Source organism: Neomonachus schauinslandi, chromosome 15, assembly GCF_002201575.2.
Source record: "Neomonachus schauinslandi chromosome 15, ASM220157v2, whole genome shotgun sequence".
Lineage (NCBI taxonomy): Eukaryota > Metazoa > Chordata > Mammalia > Carnivora > Phocidae > Neomonachus > Neomonachus schauinslandi.
Window position 1 is genome coordinate 6745841 of NC_058417.1, and position 19251 is coordinate 6765091.

At 45.6% G+C, this 19251-nt stretch overlaps 1 protein-coding gene and 1 pseudogene across 2 annotated transcripts in view; one reads left to right on the plus strand and one right to left on the minus strand.

Annotated features, from left to right (window-relative positions):
• ARHGAP44 (Rho GTPase activating protein 44) overlaps positions 1–19251 on the plus strand; it is a 164395-nt gene that overhangs the window by 43482 nt on the left and 101662 nt on the right. The gene's annotated exons all lie outside the window — the stretch shown is intronic.
• LOC123326813 lies at positions 2431–2587 on the minus strand (annotated as a pseudogene).

Genomic DNA, 19251 nt, shown 5'->3' on the forward strand with positions numbered 1-19251 from the left:
GTCTAGAAATGTGCCTGTGGGGAGGCTGTGTAAGCAGTTTGTTGTGGCCCAAAGGCCCCAGGATTGTGTTCTCAGCTTTGTCATATGGACCCTGCCATGTCCTAGTTTTTACCTCATCTTCGATTTAAAAGGAGTGGCAAATTCGTTGCACAACCAATGACCCACAGGCCTTTTGAAGGGCCCCCTGATGCTGGCCTAAGGAGCCAAGGTCAGAGAAGGCACTTCTGTTCATCACTAGTTGATGACTTACTTCAACAATCCTTTAGTTGCTTTCTTTGATTCCCAGTTTCTTGGGGTATCCACTTGTGTCCCAGACCACCTCTTCCTCTTCTGTGAGATAGGAACAAACAGTGGATGGTCTGGGAGAGCCAAGTAGGGTGAGCGAGAAGTGGTTCTGGGTTGGCTCATGTGGGTCTTGGTGGGAGGGGGGGCAGGTAGATTAGGGATTCTGTTCAGGGCCCCCCTGCAAAGGGGACTCCGGGTTTCACGTGCCCCAGCTGCTACCCTTCAGGGAATATGGTTCACATCAGAGACGTAAATTCACCCCAGAAGGCACAGATAGTAAATCCTGGTTTCTTAGTGGAGTCATGGAGTTGCAGGAGAAGCCCCATCCTCATAAACCCACTGTTGCCCACAGTATACCCTGACCTTTATGTGGAAAGGGGTACCCTGACTTGACTGGACCCCTAAGCACTTCTTATTCTCATGGACTCTGACCCTGGCATCATCCCCTCAATGTGGGGGGGGGGGGTGTGTGCACGTGCACGCGCTGGGTGTCCTGTGCTCTCTCCAGCACCTGAAGTCCCTGTGAGCTGGCCGAGAGGCATGGTCACATCTGTGTGTTCATCCAGGGCTGCTGCCCACCAGAGTTCTGGAAGCCCCCTCCAGGCAGAATTCTTCACACTGTATAATCTTAAAATAGCTTACTTGAGGAAGGAGTGTCATTTCCACTTTGCATGGAGGCAGATCCTGAGCTATTGCTGTCTTGCTTGTATATAGGAAAATGTGGCTTGGTGTAAGCATATTACAGAGGAAACTGACCTGGAGAGTGAGGGCCCAGAACTAGGCAATGGGATTGCCAGTGACTTTTAGAGTCTACTTCAAAATGTGGTCTTTGCAAGGATACATTTGGGCTCTTTTCATGTCTACTACCTAGCTCATGTGATGCTGAGCATACTGCTTAACCTCTCTGAGCTGCAGCTTTGCATTTTTAAAGTGGAGACCACTGAGGCAGATGCACTTTTTTTAAAGGCATGAAGCTTATGTGATTTGGGGTGGGGGGAGCTTTCTTAACGTAAGGTTTAAAAATTCGTTCTTTAGCCAAATTTCCAAATACAACTACGTCAACGCGTTGGAGAAAGAGCATCCCAGGTAAAGGGAATAGTGGGAACAAGGAAGTTTGAAACCACATAACCACTTCAGGGGAAAAGAAGTGATTCTGCATGGTCTCTGGGGTGAGAATACAGAGGGTGGTGTGGTGCAGCCATGGCACTCAGCTTTGGCAGAACATGAGAAGCACATAGGGAGCTGCTGGTACCGATGCCCAGATCCCACCCCATAAAAGCTTTGTTTTTTAAGAAGCCCCCCTCCTCCCCCCACTGCCCAAATCACATAAGCTTCATGCCTTTAAAAAAAAGTGAATCTAGGGCACCTGGGTGGCTCAGTCGTTAAGCGTCTGCCTTCGGCTCAGGTCATGATCCCAGCATCCCGGGATCGAGCCCCACATCGGGCTCCCTGCTCCATGGGAAGCCTGCTTCTCCCTCTCCCACTCCCCCTGCTTGTGTTCCCTCTCTCGCTGTCTCTCTCTCTCTGTCAAAAATAAATAAAATCTTAAAAAAAAAGTGAATGTGCTTCAGGTCTCCATTTTAAAAACGAAAAGCTGCATCTCAGAGAGATTAAGCAGTATGCCCAGGATCATATGAGCTTGGAGGTGCAGCCTGGCTCCTGGAGTTCTTAAAATTTCCCCAGGTGATTTGAATATGCTGCCAAGGTTGAGAACATGGACTGGTTCTGTGTTCATTGGTTCTCCAACCTCTGTGTCCAGAGTTTCTAATCAGTAGGTCTGGGGGAGGGGACCCAAAAAGTTGCTTTCCTAACAAGTGTCCAGGCGCTGCTGACACTGCAGGGCTGGCATCACAGTTGGAGAACCACTGGCCTAGCTGATGTGGGTTGCACGTGATGCCAACCAAACCTTGAATGTCCATCCCTGAGAACAGAAACACAGCAAGGCCATAGAACAAGTTTAGAAAAATAAGTAACTTATTAGCAGCTGCTATTACAGATACTCAAGGCTCCCTGTTCCCACCAACACACATACAGTTTAACTCAGTAGTTCATGGAAGCTCTCCTTTCAATGCAGCAAATGTTAATGGAGTATGTATTCTTTGTAAAGTATTGAGCTAGTCCCTATAAATCCCTATGTACTGGGGAAAAAAATCCCCTAAGGTTCAGAGTGTCATAAGAAACAAATCAAAGACAGGTTTCCTAGATTTAAAAAAAATCTATTTACAAAAATATATTTAAAAACACATCAGTGAAAACTTTGACCTTTCTACACTTGATCTTAGCCAAAAGGCCGAGAAGCGATAAACTTTTGACCTTTCTAAACTCATTTTTTTTCACCCTGTTTTTAGGGATATGATCTAGGAAGAAGAGTGTTTTCTAGGGAAAATGTTTAGCTGGCAAATGGATCAATTTAAGGACACTGGAGAATGCAGACTTAGATCCACTTAGCTCGAAATTAAAATCTTTGCTTTTTAACTAACTATTTTTAAATTGGGAAACAAATACATAAACATGGTGACTTCTTTGTAGTAGTGCAAATTAAAAATGTAGCATTTCCCCAACTCTTTAACTCCCAGTTCCCCCTTCCTGGAGGCAACTACCCTTGACAGTACTTAGGATACTCAGTTTGCTATGCATGCATCTGTGTGTGAGTGTGTGTGTGTTTGTGTACCCTCCTCCCTTTTGAAAAACATATGGATACATGCTGTACACATTTGTGCTTTATATATACTTACATATATTAACCCATATGGATATGTTGTGCTTCTTTATGGTTGTGTAGTATTTCATTGGGCAGATATGTAACAATGCATTTATCCAGTCCCCTACAGAAGAACACTTTTTAAACAAAATGATCTGAGACTGGAATCTGTCAAAGAAGTAGTAATGAAAATTATTTTTGCAGTGTTTCTGGTTACCTTGACAACCTGAGACATCTTCAAATGCCATGGCATCTCTCATAATGCCACTTTTGGAGCTGAATATATGAGTAAAAGAGACAGGATTGGAATTAATGAAAAGACTAGATCATAGAGTACTTGAAGTGATTTCAGCTGGGGAACAGTTTTATTACTTGTTTCCTTAGTTCCTTTAACAAGGCAATTGAAATTCATTTTGACTGCATGTCAGTCATAGTGTTGACTCATGCTACAAAGTAGTTTTCAATGATTGCTCATTCAGGGGAAAACCTTTATGGTACTGGAGTGGAGCTGAGTTTCCCATGACATTTTTAGGTTGTTTCAGGTTAACCCACCGGGCAACACAGTGCTGACAAAGTCGTCGAAGTGGAACACGGTTAACTGTGCCTCAGCCCTTTTTGAATTATGTCTTTTAAAATCTGTCTTTAGCTTGGCATAATGCAGCACAGTTTGATTGACCTAATTTGATACCTTAAGTTCTTGATGTATATATCTCTGTATCTTTATGTAAAATAATACTTAGGGATAATAGTACAAACTGATTTGCTACCAAATCTGTTTGGACACTCTAAAAAAAATGCTAATAGATCACAAGTGATTGGTAAATGGAGGAAAGCTGTCTCTCCAAAGTGGGAGTGGCATTGTTTCAAAGATAGTTTCCCCAGTATGTTAATATTTTCTTATACCAAGTAACTGGAGCTGAATACAAAAGAAACTAACACAGCTGAACACACCTGGGTAGAGGAATAAGCTACCGGTCATGATGCCCATTCATTGCCTCTGGCTGGGCTGGGGCAAGTGATTTGTCTTGGTGGAAGGGCTTGGGTGGGAGTGTTGTAGGGGAGAGGGTGTCCTCCTTGATCTTTGTGCATTTTGTTCGTTTCTCCATAACTTAGTGAGCTAAATCCTTCCCTACCCCTTCCTTTAAGCTACCTCACCTTGTTTTTTGTTGTTATATTTTTTAAGATTTTATTTATTTTAGAGAGAGAGCATGTGGGAGGTGGGTGATGGGGAGGAGCAGAGGGAGAGGGAGAGAGAGAATCTCAAGCAGATGCCCCGCTGAGCACAGAGCCCAGCACGGGGCTTGATCTCATGACCTTGAGATCATGACCTGAACTGAAATCAAGAGTTGAACACTTAACTGACCAAGCTACCCAGGCGCCCCTCACCTTGTTTTTTTGTTTGTTTGTTTTTGTTTTGTTTTTTTTAAGGTAAAGACCTAATTGAGCTGAATTTTTCAAAAAGAATAATTTGAGGTTTAGAATGCTTTGCAACCCTGCTAGTGTCTTTTTTGGGGTTGCTGTTGCTTATGTTAATGCTCTGGTTGCAACATAGTTGGCTCTCTCCAACCCCATTTTTCCTAGAACCATATTTTTCCTTTCAGTGTGCCTTGTTGCCTACTGATGAGTTTGCAGGAGAACACATGTCACACTGCAGTGGGAGTATCTGTATCCGACAGCTATGAATAACGTTGAGGTGATCAAACAGCCACACAGGTATCACTTAGAATGTGATCTCAAATAAAGACAATTATCTGTCTGTTTCTTGTTATCTGCTACTTACAGGCACAGGATGAAATGGGATATGTGGAATGTAAGAATAGAATGGAGAGAGTGAAAACTCATTGCATGTTCTTTTATGAAGTGTAGCCTAGATATCTTTCTGTTGAATATGATATTATTAATAACTGTGAATCAAAAGGTAGAAGTACTGCTCTTCAAATTGCCATCTCTCCTGGACTTCCTTTCTTGCCATATTTGGTGTAGATTTCCAGCCTTTGAAATGATTTGTTATTTCTGCATGGAAATGCTGTGTGCTGCCTCAATCACGTTGTCAGCATGAACCCACTCATTTCTCACTTTCTATTAAATTTGTTGATTGGGTATGAAACATGAGTATCCTTCAAGTATTCCAGCTAATACATTTTTCCTGTAATTGATGCCAAAGCCAGCATTTTTTTTTCTTCCCCCGTCAGAAGAACCTTCTGGAAATTGGTTACCAAGTTCTCTGTAAATGTTCATTAAACCTATGCCAGGGCATTCCTCTGCCTCTGAAATCCCTGATTTGCTTCGCCATCTCTAGCAGATTCTAAGGTCTTTGAGGACAGAGACCATTTCTTTTGGGCAGTAGCGTATGTTCTTAGAAGGAACACAAAACTCGTTTGTTTGTCAAATTTAATGTTGACTAAATTTTAGCATACAGACTCTAGCCCGTAAAAGAGTCTTTGGGATCTAGATGCAGAGATCATTAAAAATGCATCTTTTATGTAAGACTGAGAATCCTTTCAAGGCTCCACGTGTCAGAGATCTTCTCCTGGGGTGTGTGTGTGTGTGTGTGTGTGTGTGTGTGTGTGTGTGTGTGTGTGTGTGTCTGGACTTGTCATATTCTGTATAATGCACTTTTTAGAGTCTGTTGTTTTTTCTTTAAGATTTTAGATTTTATTTCTTTATTTGAGAGAGAGAACAGAGAGAGCACACATGAGTGGGGGGGAAGGGGCAGAGGGAGAGGGAAAGGCAGACTCCCTGCTGAGCAGGAGCCCAAAGTGGGGCTCAATCCCAGGGCCCCGAGATCATGACCTGAGCCAAAGGCAGACGCTTAACTGACTGAGCCACCCAAGTGCCCCTCAGAGTCTGTTTGGAAGCATTTGGGTGAACAGGGCTGTATAACCCAGTGTCGAATCTGCCCCTCTTTTTTCTTCATTCTGTTCATCAGCTGCCTTTCCAGCCTGACCCCATACCAATCTGTGAGTCTATGCACGGTGCTTACAGTGCTTGACACTCTCTCTACCTGAGTGTGATCTTGGCTTGGCTTGTTAGCCTGAATCCCATGTTCTGTTTCTGGTTTGAATCATGGTTGCTCCCTGGAACCTGATCTCTTCTGATGTTATCAAGTAACCTAGTCTTTCCTTCTGATTTTTGTTCTTTTGTTGTTGTTGTTGTTAGGCTCTAGTGTTTTGCCTTGGATGTGTCCGACCCCAATTACTCCTGCTTTTGCTAATCAGTAAGAATTGCCCAAACCTAGACTCTCAAAGGTTCTGACCATAAAGTTAAACAGTATTGGTTAGTTAATGGCTTTCTCAAATATTAATCCCTGCCAGGTCCAAAATTATGGTGTTTATTATAAAAGAGATGCAGCATTTTTTCACTTAGAACTTTCCTTGCCTTTTTTCAGGCAGTATTTGATGGTGCATGACCGCGCATGACATGGCTATCCAGGAAGTGTTGGTTTGACTGGATGATTCTGTGATGATTCAGTTTGTCTGTCATTGAAATGTTCATTTTGTCCAAGACCGAAAAAAAATTGCCCATAAAAGAGCATTCAGATTTTCCTTATGCTTCAGTTCAAGGCACCAGATTCACTTTTGCCTGCTAGGATAGAAATTGGTAAGCATTGCCAAAGTTGAATGTCACTGACATATAAAGACTCATCGAGGGATAAATCAAATATAAATCAAAAAGGATCAAATTTTAGAGTCCAGAAAATTCGGAAGAGCCTGTTCCAACCAGCTCCATTTTACAGGTGAGGACATGAAGTCCAACGTGGATGAAGTAAATTGCCCAAGACCCAACCCAGAGCTGATTGATAAGGAGCCTGGACTGAGTCAGGCTGTCATAGTGACAAAATTGTGTGCAGGCAATTGCTTTTCACTGCATGTGTTACATATTAATGGGATCCAACTTTAAAATAAGGGACATGGAGCAGAGCAAAATTTTTTTTAGAAATTACAATTGCCTTACGCCGTTTCATTGACCCATAAGGGATCCTTTGCCTTCTTGTATGTAGTGGGTAAGATAGCCTTTCTCTGAGCCCATGCATCCATGGACAGGGGTCAGGAGAACACGAGGAGCTTTCTCATGCTCTGAAGATCACCCCTCTGCTGGCTTCCATGTCACCATGGGAAGATGCAGCGAGAGAGCGCAAGGGCTCCATACTGTCTCACCTTCCTTCATCTGCCCCCCAATCTCACCAGCATACCCAGCCTTACCAACCCCTGGTGTCTGCCTGGAAATATCAGCACTGATCCTCATCTAACTGGGTCACCACAAAGTGCCAGGACTCCAAAGAACTCGCTCTACTGTGTCTCTGGGGCCTGCATCAGTTTCTGGTACATGGCAGGTGCTCAGTAAGTGGTGAATGAATGGCTATTTGGCTAAAGATAGAAGCATCTTGTAACCACTGAGAATCATGCATATAACTGACAGTCTGGAACCTAGATGAAAATCAGAAGCACTGGATTTTGTTCCCCACCTTGTCCTTGAACAACTGTAATATTTTGATTTGTAATAAGAAATCTATGTTTGGTTTTTGTCTCCATTTTTGGCATAGAGCTCCGAAAACTCTTGGAATTTGCCAAGTGACAAAAGCAATAAGGGTGTCTTGATATTCATAACAAATCCCTATCAACCACACCTGACTTTATGTTAATGAGGTGACTTTCAGAAACCCCCAAAAGATGGGGTTTTCTGGTTGCCAGGGGACCCAATCATAGGATTGGAGGGTTGGAACTTTTCAGTCTCACGCCCTTGACCTCTGGGAAGGGGAAGGGGCTGGAGGTTGGGTCAGTTACCAGTGGCCAGTGATTTAATCAGCCAAGCTTATGTATTGAAGCCTCCATAAAAACTCAAAAGGATTGGGTTCACAGAGCTTCTGGAGGTACTGAGAAGGTGGTACACCCAGACTGTGGAAGCTCTTGAGTTTTTTTCCCCAGACCTTGCCCTGTGCATCTTTTCTGTGGGGCTGTTCCTGAGTTCTAGCCTTGAAACCAGTATTCTAGTAAATAAAACATTTCTGAGTTCTGTGAGCCCCTCTAGCAAATTCATGGAACTTGGGGAGGGGGTCATGGGGACTTTAGATCTATAGCAGGTTGATTGGAAGCACAGGTGACAACCTGGACTTGCAGTTGGCCTCTGAAGTCAGGGGTGGGGCCACAGTCTTAGAAGACTGAGCTTTTATTTTTATTTTTTATTTTTTTTAAGATTTTATTTATTTATTTGAGAGAGAGAGAATGAGAGAGAGCACATGAGAGGGGGGAGGGTCAGAGGGAGAAGCAGACTCCCCGCCGAGCAGGGAGCCCGATGCAGGACTCGATCCCGGGACTCCAGGATCATGACCTGAGCCGAAGGCAGTCGCTTAACCAACTGAGCCACCCAGGCGCCCAAGACTGAGCTTTTAATCTGTGGGATCTGATGCTCTCTCCAGGGAATGTCAGAATCGAGTTGAATTGGAAGACCCCAGCTGGTGCAGGGACAATTGCTTCATGATATGGGAAAAACCACACACACACACACACACACACACACACACACACACTGGAATTGGAATCAGAATTATAAAATGTATCAACTTGGGGAGTCATTTTGCTCTGCACATCAGTCAAATGAGAGAGGGTTGGATGAGGTGACCTGCAGGGTCCCTCTCTGCTCTCTTGCTTCTGTGCTCAAGCATCCACGTAATGTGACTCTGAGACCCTTTGTCAGCACCATGAGTGGCCAAGCCTGGATTCCTCAGGTCCTGCCTGGCAGGGCTCTCCTTTGCACGTGGGCGAGGCTGGTAGCTTCGCTCTTGCATCCCTCTGGGTCTCTCCTGCTCAGTTGGCCCAAACTCCAGCCATTGGAACTGGCTTGCATTGCTTATAACGGAAATATCCTAGATGGTAGAGCTTTAAACAAAATGGAAGCCTTGACAAAGGCAGAAGCTTGTTGTTCATGTTTGGAGAAATCCAACTGGTAGGAAGGCTGTACCTGCTATTGAGGACCTAAAATTTCATCACAGACATCTCCTCCTCCCTGTTCCCCCACCCATGCTATCATCCTTACGTTCTAACTAGAAGAAGGGAATGACTTTCTAAATAGATGACGCCTATTGGAGAAAACTCCAGAAATCAAGGTGTACATGCATTTGTCCATATCTCCTCGGCCCAAAGTAGGGACCATGGCCACATCGAAGTCGGAGGGAGGTTGGGGACTATAATCTTTTAGCGCAGTGGCAGTGGTTCTAGAAATGACCATGTCCTCTCCATTTCCTGTGCTGTCCTTTATGTGATTCTGGTTTCAAGGACGTGGAAAAGAAGTGCCCCCCCTTCCCCTCTTCTTTGGAGTAGTTTGAATAGGTAAGATCGAAATTACCTGTTCCTTAACCAGGTATTCGGCTTACCTTCGAGACCCTCTGAAGCTCTTTTGTTGTTTTGTTTTGTGTTACGGAGCTGTGATAACGTCAAGGATGGATTTTAAATTTCGATTAAATTTGCTTCATTGTTAGGTCTTCAGTTTTTAAGATTTTCTTTTGTCCGGTTTGAGTCATTTATATGGTTCTAGAAAATTTTTTTAAAAACTCCTTTTTTCACTCCTAATATTCGTCATTTGTGCCTGTGCTGGATTTTTCATAGTCTTCCCAGGGACTTGTCGATTTTATGTTTTTTTTTCAAAGAACCTATATTACCTTTGGTGAATCCCCTTCTTTCTTATGGTCTCTTTTTTGTTTTTACGTTTATATAAATATAAATATTTATAAGTGTTATATGTGTTTATATATACATTCATAAGTAATATATTTCTATTTGTTTCTATTTACTATTTTGTTTGATTTTGTCCTGTTTTTGTTTTGTTTTTTAAGAGAGACATGGGTACAGGATTGCCTGGTCAGGTAGGGTTTTGTTTTGTTTTTTTGTCTTTTTGTTTCCTTCTTTTTAAAGGAAAAAGAGCATTTGTGGCCGCGGATTAAGCACCAAAGGGTCTAACTAAAATGAACAATGGATTGCCCAGGGCCCGGCTCCTGTCAGATCTACAAGGGGGCGGGAGGGGATAAAACAGAGGCTGGAGGAGAGGAAGCAGAATGAGTGTTGAGAACGGAGAGGCGAGCCATCCTTGAGAACAGCTTGGCAGAAACAGGACCAAAGTACAACGTGAGGAAGGGCTGGGGGGAATCGGGAGCTAGAAGCAGCAGAGCAAGCGAAGGATGTCACATCGGGAATAGTTGTATGTTTGACCTTCAATCGCTCGCGTGAGTCAGGTGTTAATTACCCTAATCCACTGTGCCTAGAATCCTCCGTGGTGAGCCAGCAGAGCCTTTCCTCCGCGTCCTCTGTTACCTGTCCCCTGTGTTCGGCACCTTTGCTCGCTCTGGATTTCCTGGTTCCTGAAATCAGCATTCTGCCCCTTGCCTTCCTCCCTCCTCTCCTCGGAGGAGGCTTTGTCCTCTGTCTCTGCCTGGTGAGAACACCCGCCTCTGATCCCACTTCCCTGTGCGTGCTGACCCCGCTCATGCCATCCCCCAACCCTGACTTCTTGTACTGCCGATGCCCTCTGGTCTCTACTAATTGTGCCTCAGTTTCCCTAGGCCACGCTGCCCTTCACTGCTCCACAGGCTTCCCGAGGCCTGGCGCATCAAGGGGCGGGGCGGGGAGGAGGCAGGGCCCCGTTCCCTCTGGGTGCGGCAAGGGCGAGAGGCTAGATTTAGAAGCAAATGTGCTGTGCCACGGTGCTGGTGGGCAGGAGCCTTTCCCAGATGGCCGCAGTCCAGATGGGGAGTGGCAGGGGAGGAAGGAGGCAGAGGTTTTAAACAGCTTCTGCAGTGTCAGCATGCGAGGAGACTGAGCAGTGATCAGGGGTAAAGTCAAAGTGTGTTTACAGAGGTCTAACCTGCAGCATTCTCTTTCCCCTCTGTGTGTGGCATCCCTGAATGGGAATTTAGGGAGCTAATTGGCGGGGGGTACTGGCGGGGAGCCAACGACCTGGAAGTTGGGGAGGCAGGCTTCACGTGCAGAGGGATTTGAAGGTAATGGAACCCACCCGAGGATGGTACAGAGAGGGATGTTCAGTAAGCCTTGCATCTCAGGACTCCTGGGTCCTCTTTACCTCATCCAAGGGAAGCCCCACCTGCCTGCAGAAGTCTCAAGCGGGGCTTCCCAGCCTTTCATTCTCTGGCCACATTACACTCTAGCAAAATGACCTTTGCAAAAACCATCACTGACAGGCCGCATCACCTGAATCTGTCATTCAGATGTGAGGCACAGTGTTTTACCATGCCATGACCGCCATCTTGCTTCATTGACCACAGGTGAAATGATGGCTGGGCATCCTCGTCCATTGTCATTGCCACTGTGCCAGGCTGAGAGCATGCTCAGTCGTCTGCAAAGCCTGGAAGGGACCAAGGAGGCTAGACATTTCTAGAGGAGCCGGAGTGAGGGTGGGGAAGTTAGGAGTTTGGAGGTGGAGCTGTGTTGGAAGGCAGCTCTGATTAAAGAAATAAATGAACCTCAGATGTGAACAGTCAGTTGTCCATTTAATTATGTCCACATGATTAATATAGTAGCTTTAAGGCCTCCACAGTCTTACCCAATAGGGCTACTTCCTGGTAATCTCATTGTCCTTTGGGGTGAGGGACGGTGATTCCTAGGGGAACAGTTTCAAGAATGCTTATGATGGGGGCGCCTGGGTGGCTCAGTCTGTTAAGCGTCTGCCTTCGGCTTAGGTCATGATCCCATAGTCCCAGGATCGGGTCCCGTGTCCGGCTCCCTGCTCAGTGGGGAGTCTGCTTCTCCCTCTGACTCTCCCCTGTCTTGCGCTTTCTCTGTCTCTTTCTCTCCCCGCCTCTCAAATAAATCTTTTTAAAAAAAAAAAAAGAATGCGGGGCGCCTGGGTGGCTCAGATGGTTAAGCGTCTGCCTTCAGCTCAGGTCATGATCTCAGGGTCCTGGGATCGAGTCCCGCATCGGGCTCCCTGCTCCTTGGGAGCCTGTTTCTCCCTCTGCCTTTCTCCCTCTGCCTTTCTCTCTCGCTCTGTCTCTCATGAATTAAAAAAAAAAAAAAAGAATGCTTATGGTGCCTTCTTTGGGTATTGCAAGCTAACTCTTGGGCCTCCCTTCTGGTCCTTCAGGGACCCTCAGCTTTGACCACTGACTCTGCCTGAAGACTGCAGCCTTGTCATCCCCCCTTAAGAGAGCAGCCATGCTTCCTACCTTTGCTAACAGGTGCGCTAAATACCGGATGATCTGTCACAGCTCTTCGGTTCTCAACTCTTACGAGATACGTAAACATACGCAAGAATCTGTTCTTACCCAGAGGCTGTTCTTTCAGTAACATCCACCCTCTAGAACACAGCTGAGAACCCAGAAGTTAAGTGGGAAAGGCGTCCGAGTGATCAAAATCATTGTTATAAACCAAGAGTGAGGACTTTATGCCACCATTCAGAATTTGTTAACTCATACCAAAACTTGTTTTTTTCTGATGATTAAACTGTAGTGTTCATTTTATGAAAATTACAAACCCCAAGAGTCTGAAGGAAACATACCACTCAGTCCAGTTACCAGATTGTATTCCCTTGTGATAATTTTGGTGTGTTTGTTCTGATCAATTTTTCTCTGTACTTGTGTGTGTAGTTGTCTTTCAAACCAAGTTGGGGGGTGGGGCACCTGGGTGGCTCAGTCGGTTAAGCGTCTGACTTAGGCTCAGGTCATGATCTCGGGGCCCTGAGTCCATGATCTCAGGTCCTCATGACCTGAGCAGAGTGCTCTGTGCTCAGTGTTGAGTTTGCTTGTCCCTCTGCCTCTGCCCCTCCCCCCACACGTGCACTCTCTGTCTGGGTCTCAAATAAATAAACCTTAAAAAAAAAAAAACCAAACAAGTTAGGGTGTTATCACATATAGATAGTTTTGTAACCTTTTCTCCATTTGACAATACTATGATATATGTGCACAGAGGTGAAGGGACAGGCTGTTGATGGGCACGTCATTTATAATAGGAAACACTGGAAGCAACTTTATTAATAATACACAGAAAAAGGACAGGAAGGGCAGATTTTAGGAGTTCCTTCGGGGCAGAGGTCCAGGTAGATGGGGAGAAAGGTCTTTCACATTTCACCCCATGCTTTATAAATGCTGTGGCAACTTTTGCAAAGCGGAGTCAGTCCTTTATTACGTATATGGCGACTATTTTCTTCAAGTCTGTCATTTTTCATTTGTTGTCATGTCTTTTCTCCTCTAGCAGCTTAAGAAATTTGTGTCGTGAACCTTCCTACAGTATGATTTCTGAAGTTGGAATCGTGCCAGGGAAGGCCTTTCTCACTTTGATTATACATTGTCTTCGGTTTCTTCCACCCTTGATTCTGTCATTTTATTTTTTTTTACAACTAATTATGTAATCCAATTAATATTTATTTTTCCATGTGATCTAAGTAATGGAATGCTTCCAAATGAATAACGTTGTCCCAACACCCTTTATTAAACAATTGACCAATCGATTTTGTATATTCTAAATTCCCATATGTGCTTGGACCGCTTACTACTAAAATCTGTCTACAGCTGGGGGTCAGTGCGTCTACAGAAGCCCAATTAAGGGGCCCATTGATGCTGAAGACTGGAGAGATACTTGTGTGATAAATTATCTAGTGTTGCCTGGGCCTTAAATGAAAGGGGCAGCTATAACCCAGAGCCATAAATAAAAATAACGAAGTATGGCTATAAGGCTTTGAAATACATGGGGTAGGATATGTGGGTAAGAAAGCCCTACTTGTATGAGCGCTCTGGGCAAAGCTCTGGATTGCAAAATGCAAAACAAAACAAGACCAAAAGACCCTCCAGGCTGCCTTGGGAAAGGGGGGAGTTCATTGTAAGTTCCCAGCATCCGGCGTACTCAGTGATGCTGACCCCCTAGGAATTAGCTAGGTGTCATGGTAGCAAGAGCTGAGCTGCCATTGGGAGCCAAGAGGCCACATCTGCCATGTTATCCTGTCTTTTCCTGCCCTCCCCACTTCTCTTCCTGCAGGTTTCTCTACAGATGGGCCATTGAAGCCCCTGGCCCTGATGAGTCCATCCCTAGCTAACTGTCCTCTCCTGTTTAAAATCCCAAGAGAATCTGCTTAGTCCTAACATCTTCACCACCACCCCCGTCCCTCCCACCCCCCCACCCCCACCCCCATCAATTCTGGCTGCAGGGATGGGAGTTGACTGTGGGGTGGCTGCTTCCAGAAATTTTAGGGCAGATGAGACCAGAAGACTATTGAGCATGGCAGACAAAGGTCCTTCCTCTCTGCTTCCCTGTAGGTCCCCTGAGAGCTAGGATTTTCTGCTGTTTTTTAAAAGCAGCCAGACTATATATAGAAACATACCAAGAGCTAGCCCTAAGCAGCTGTGAAGTAGGTGAGGTTTATTTTCACATTTCCACCCTCACTGTCTTCCACAGTAGAAGTTTCTTTGGAAGGCACTTTGGGGATTGCCAGCATTTCTAAACTTCTTAAAAAGCTGTGATAATGTGGAGGCTCTGCCCATGAGCTTTGAGCTCAGAGTGGGGTCATCATCTGCTTCTCTAAGCTTTGTGACCTTGGATGAGTTACGTAAACTCCCTAAACCTCCATTTCCCCATCAATAAAACGATGTTATTAATAGTCCCGACCTCAGGGGTTTTGTGAAAGTTAAATGAAGGTCAAGTTTTAACACACCACAGGGTATTTGCGGGGTCTTCATAAATGTTTCTTTTGGGGGTTTTTAATGAGTAAGGACGCTGCCCGTGATTATCCATTCTCTCTGCATTTTCTGTGTATCCCTGTGCTTTCCCCAGATTTTGACATTTGCTTTCTGTAATTGTATTCTGAATATAACATATCATTAGAAGTAGAATAATGAATATACCTTTTGCAAGAAAAATCTCCTTTCCCCACCTCTTGCCAGGTTTTCTATAAAAGAAGGTTGACTTGCTTTTCTGAACAATGACACCATGCTGCTAATTAGCAGCAAAGCCATTTCTGAATCCGAGAGCTGGCCTCTTTTTCCCAAACCCCTAATAATCCACTTCCTGTCCCTTCCCGTGGAAGCTTGTTCTTACAAGGACCTGGTTAAAAATCCTTCCTGCCAAGCCCTGAGTGGCTGATGACGTCTAAGAGGATAACATCTCAAGCCACCGAAGGATTGACTGTTTCACTGTGGTATTTTAGGCATTGCTTCCCAGCATTTTGCACGGGCTGGAAATGAACTACCTTGAAATACCAAAAGTCACCTCACGTGGCATTCAGGCACTTTATGAAATGGGAATCCAGCCCCTATCCAAAAAGGAAAGTTTATCCGTTTGCCGCTTCCTGCGTTGGCCAGACCCTACATAGTCCACCTGGGTTCATGAACTGGTGACTTGGAGAAAGATTTGGAGAACCTGCCATTTAGGACAGATTAGATATTTATTATTAATGTCCAGCTTAGAGAGTTAGAAAGTAATATTTTGTCAAAAAGCCAGATACATGCCATGGAGTGAATGCCCCAGCACACAGTGTTCCTTCCGGCCTCTGTTTCCAGCCCACTATGATTCAGCCTAAGTGTGGCCAATGCCTGATCCACAGTTCCGTGTGGACCCTGGGGACCAGGAGGTATGGGAATTGGCCAAAGGCCAGATAAGATACGTAGGTGTCCCCTCTTTCCTTACACAGATGGTACCATGCTGTGCATTAAATGTCTATGTCCCCTCCCAAATTCATGTGTTCAATCCTAACCCCCAGTGTGGTGGTATTTGGAGGTGGAGTCTTTGAGAGGTGCTTAGGGCATAAGGGCAAAGCCCTCATAAATGGGACTAGTGCCCTTATAAAAGATCCCATAGAGCTCCCACGCCCTTCCTGCCATGTGGGGACCCAGCCCAAAGATGGTGGTCTGGGAACCAGCAAGCAGGTCCTCACCAGACACCAGATCCATTGGTACCTTGATCTTGGACTTGCCAGCCTCCAGAACTGTGGGAAATGAATTCTGTTGTTTATAAACCACCCTGCCTCTGGTATTCTGTTAGGGCGGCCCGCATGGTCTAAGACAGATGGGGGACAGATACCTGCCCACTGAGTGTCCACTCTCTGAGTGGTTTTTCTATTAGTGGTTTCAATTCCCGTGGAGGAAAAATATGACTTTCTAATGCAGCTGTCCATAATGGTGGAAGAGCTTGGAAGCTAGCCGACTTTTCTCAGAAATGACTCGTGCCCCTTTTCTTCTATAACAGGATGCCCTATCTGCTAAACTTTCCTGGCATCGGTTGTTCATGTTACTTGTTTATGTCCCGCTCCACGCCAAAAGGGACTTGTAAATCGATGCAGCCGATATCATCCAATGTTGCTAAAGACTGTGTCCAGTTTTGGACAGATCCGCTTTTGGGGCTGGGGTCGCTGCTAAGCACGGTGTGCTCAGCCACTGTTAGTGGGTTTGGGCTTTGCTGCTGCTTACCCTGTCTGTCCTGGTATCACTGTTATTACGTGTGCTCGGGACCCCATAGGTTCTCCCTTTGATGTATTTTGAGACGACAGCGCTTACTCCAGCTTGGAAGGAGGAACGGGAGTAAGGCTTATGCCAAGTCTGTAGTAAGCCTTTGGCTCTGTATTAGCCCACAGTGTGTGGGCACAGGAATCTTCTGAATGGAAACTTCCAACCAAGTCTGCTATTCTAAAAACACCCGTGTCAACCGAATAGAGGAAATGTGTGTATGGCGGCCATGTCTCATTCCCTTCCTTTACCTGCCCTGCCCTCCTCTGTTAGTTGTGATGGGACTCCGAAATCCCCAAGCCCAAGCAGAGCTTCCCACTCACCAACTCTTCAGGGGCCCAGGAGGGAAGACTCGGAGAGCCAGGGGGGTTCCTGGCCAAGTGTGTGATGACATCAACTGGGACCCTACAGGTGTGTGAGGGCTCTAGCGTCAGATCAGACTAAAACAGTCCTCCCAGGGCCCCAATCCTGCCTGGCCTTTTGGGTTTTACTTTGGAAGAATCAAAGAGGGGGACATTGGGGGGAACTAAAAAAAAAAAAGCAAAAAAAAAAAAATACACACCAAGGACAGGGAGCTCCTAGGGGTTGAGTCATGTCCCCGCCCAGAAGATGTTGTAGTTCTAACCCCCAGTACCTGGGAATGTGAACCTTACTTAGGAATAGTCTTTGCACGTGATCAGGCTGAAATGAGGCCATTCAGCAGGGCCCTAATCCAGTGTGCCTTGTGTAAGTGTCCTTGTAAAGGGGGGACATTTGGACACAGAGGCAGACACACATGCGTAGAGGGAAAACAGTGTGCAGACACAGGGAGAATGCCATGTACCAGCCATGAAACACCCTTGGTGACCAGAAGCTAGGAGAGAGTCTCCCTCACAGCCCTCAGAAGGAGCCAACCCTGGGGCGCCTGGGTGGCTCAGTTGGTTAAGCGACTGCCTTCGGCTCAGGTCATGATCCTGGAGTCCCGGGATCGAGTCCCACATCGGGCTCCCTGCTCAGCAGGGAGTCTGCTTCTCCCTCTGACCTTCTCTCCTCTCATGCTCTCTCTCTCTCATTCTCTCTCTCAAATAAATAAATAAAATCTTTAAAAAAAAAAAAAAAAAGAAGGAGCCAACCCTGCCAACCCCTTGATTTCAGATTTCTGGCCTCCAGACCTGGGAGGCCATACCTTGCTGTTCTTGGGGCACCCCCGTTTGTGATACTTTGTTGGCAAAGTCCCAGGAAAATGATGTAGGAGCTTGTCCTAAGTCCCAGTAAGAGGATCCGCCTCCTCTTGGCATGAACCTATTGCCTCATCAGGTTGGGTCAGACCCAGACGACTATCTTCCCATCATCACTTAGAACTTCCAGGTTGCTCTCCTGCCCACATTTTGGGTTCTCACCCAAGACCCAAATACTGTCTCTCGACTCCTGTTGTTCCCTCTTAATGCTTCCCGAGGGTCCCATTTATTCTTTTGAGTTCTATCTGCCACTGCCATCATTTGTTTTGAGCAGGTAGAGTAAGGCATTTTTTTGTTATACTCAGAGCTCCCTAGAGACAGCACTCATGGCACACCATGCAGGGCCACACGGAGAAGGACCAAAGCAAGGTGAGCAGGCAAAGAGAAAGAGGGGAGCTGTGGGCAGGGGCCTTTATTTCAATTTAAGTGGGGAAAAAAATGGGTAAAGCAAAGTAAGCAAGTAGTACAAACATGACTGGATAGTTTGGTGGGCTCTGGGTTATAGGGGCGGTCCTGTCCCTGGGGTGATTAGGGCTGAGGAATAGTGTCTCTGACTGCAGAAGTCTAATAAAAAGAGGAGGTGAGTAGTATGGACTCAGAATTAGTTGGTTTGCCTATCAAAGGCATGCTGGTAGGTGACTCGTTTGTTATCTCTAGGAATCAGCCAGCCCTGGGAGTGATGGTTCTGGTCCACAAGACCCCAAATATCAGAGCATCAAGAATACAGAAAAGAAGAAAACATAGTTAATATATTGCATTATCCAGTTGTACAGTTTTGTTTGTTTGTTTGGCTATTTCCACCCCTCCAATTTACACTTTAAAGAATCCTTGATAAGTTAACAAAGCCTCCTGACAAACGTATTCTCTCTAGCATTTGCAAGATATACTCTGTCTCTTGTCAAAAGACTGTCCAAAAACTCCATCCTTGTTATTTAATACCAGACATCCATGGACCCTGTTGTTTAATTTATATTTCTTCTTTCTTTGAAAGCTGTGACCCTCAGAGGAAAGGAAAGTTGAAATGCCACCAGGAGCCTCAGTTTTCTTTCCAGAACTTCCAGCATTCAGAGATATATTCAGGGTTTCTTCTGGCTGTTCCGTTTGTCTTCTTGTAGACTGATCCCTCCCCCCCACCCCAGGTTATTTTCCATCTCTGTCCTTCTGGTACTAAGCTGTGATTTTCTTTAGGAAACCACTCCTCCCCTACTCTGGGTCCATGTGTTATCAGAGGGGTGGTCTCACCCTCAGATTTAAGGGTGGAATGTGAATCAGATCCAGCTGAAATCATTGGTTTAGGTAGAGGAGGGGAACCAGATTGGACCAGTCCATTGGCATTTTAGTTTCTTGTTGTTGCTGTAACAAATGACCACAACTGTGGTCACAGATTTATCATCTTATGGTTCTGGAGGTCAGAGGTCTGGAGAGCGTGCAAGTCAGCAGGAAGGAGGGGCAGAGAGAATCTCAAGCAGACTCCATGCTGAGCACAGAGCCCTATGCAGGTCTCGATCTCACAATCCTGAGATCATGACCTGAGCTGAAACTAAGAGTCAGATGCTCAACCACCTGCACCACCCAGGTGCCCCTGACGCAGGTCTTCCTGGGCTAAAATCAAG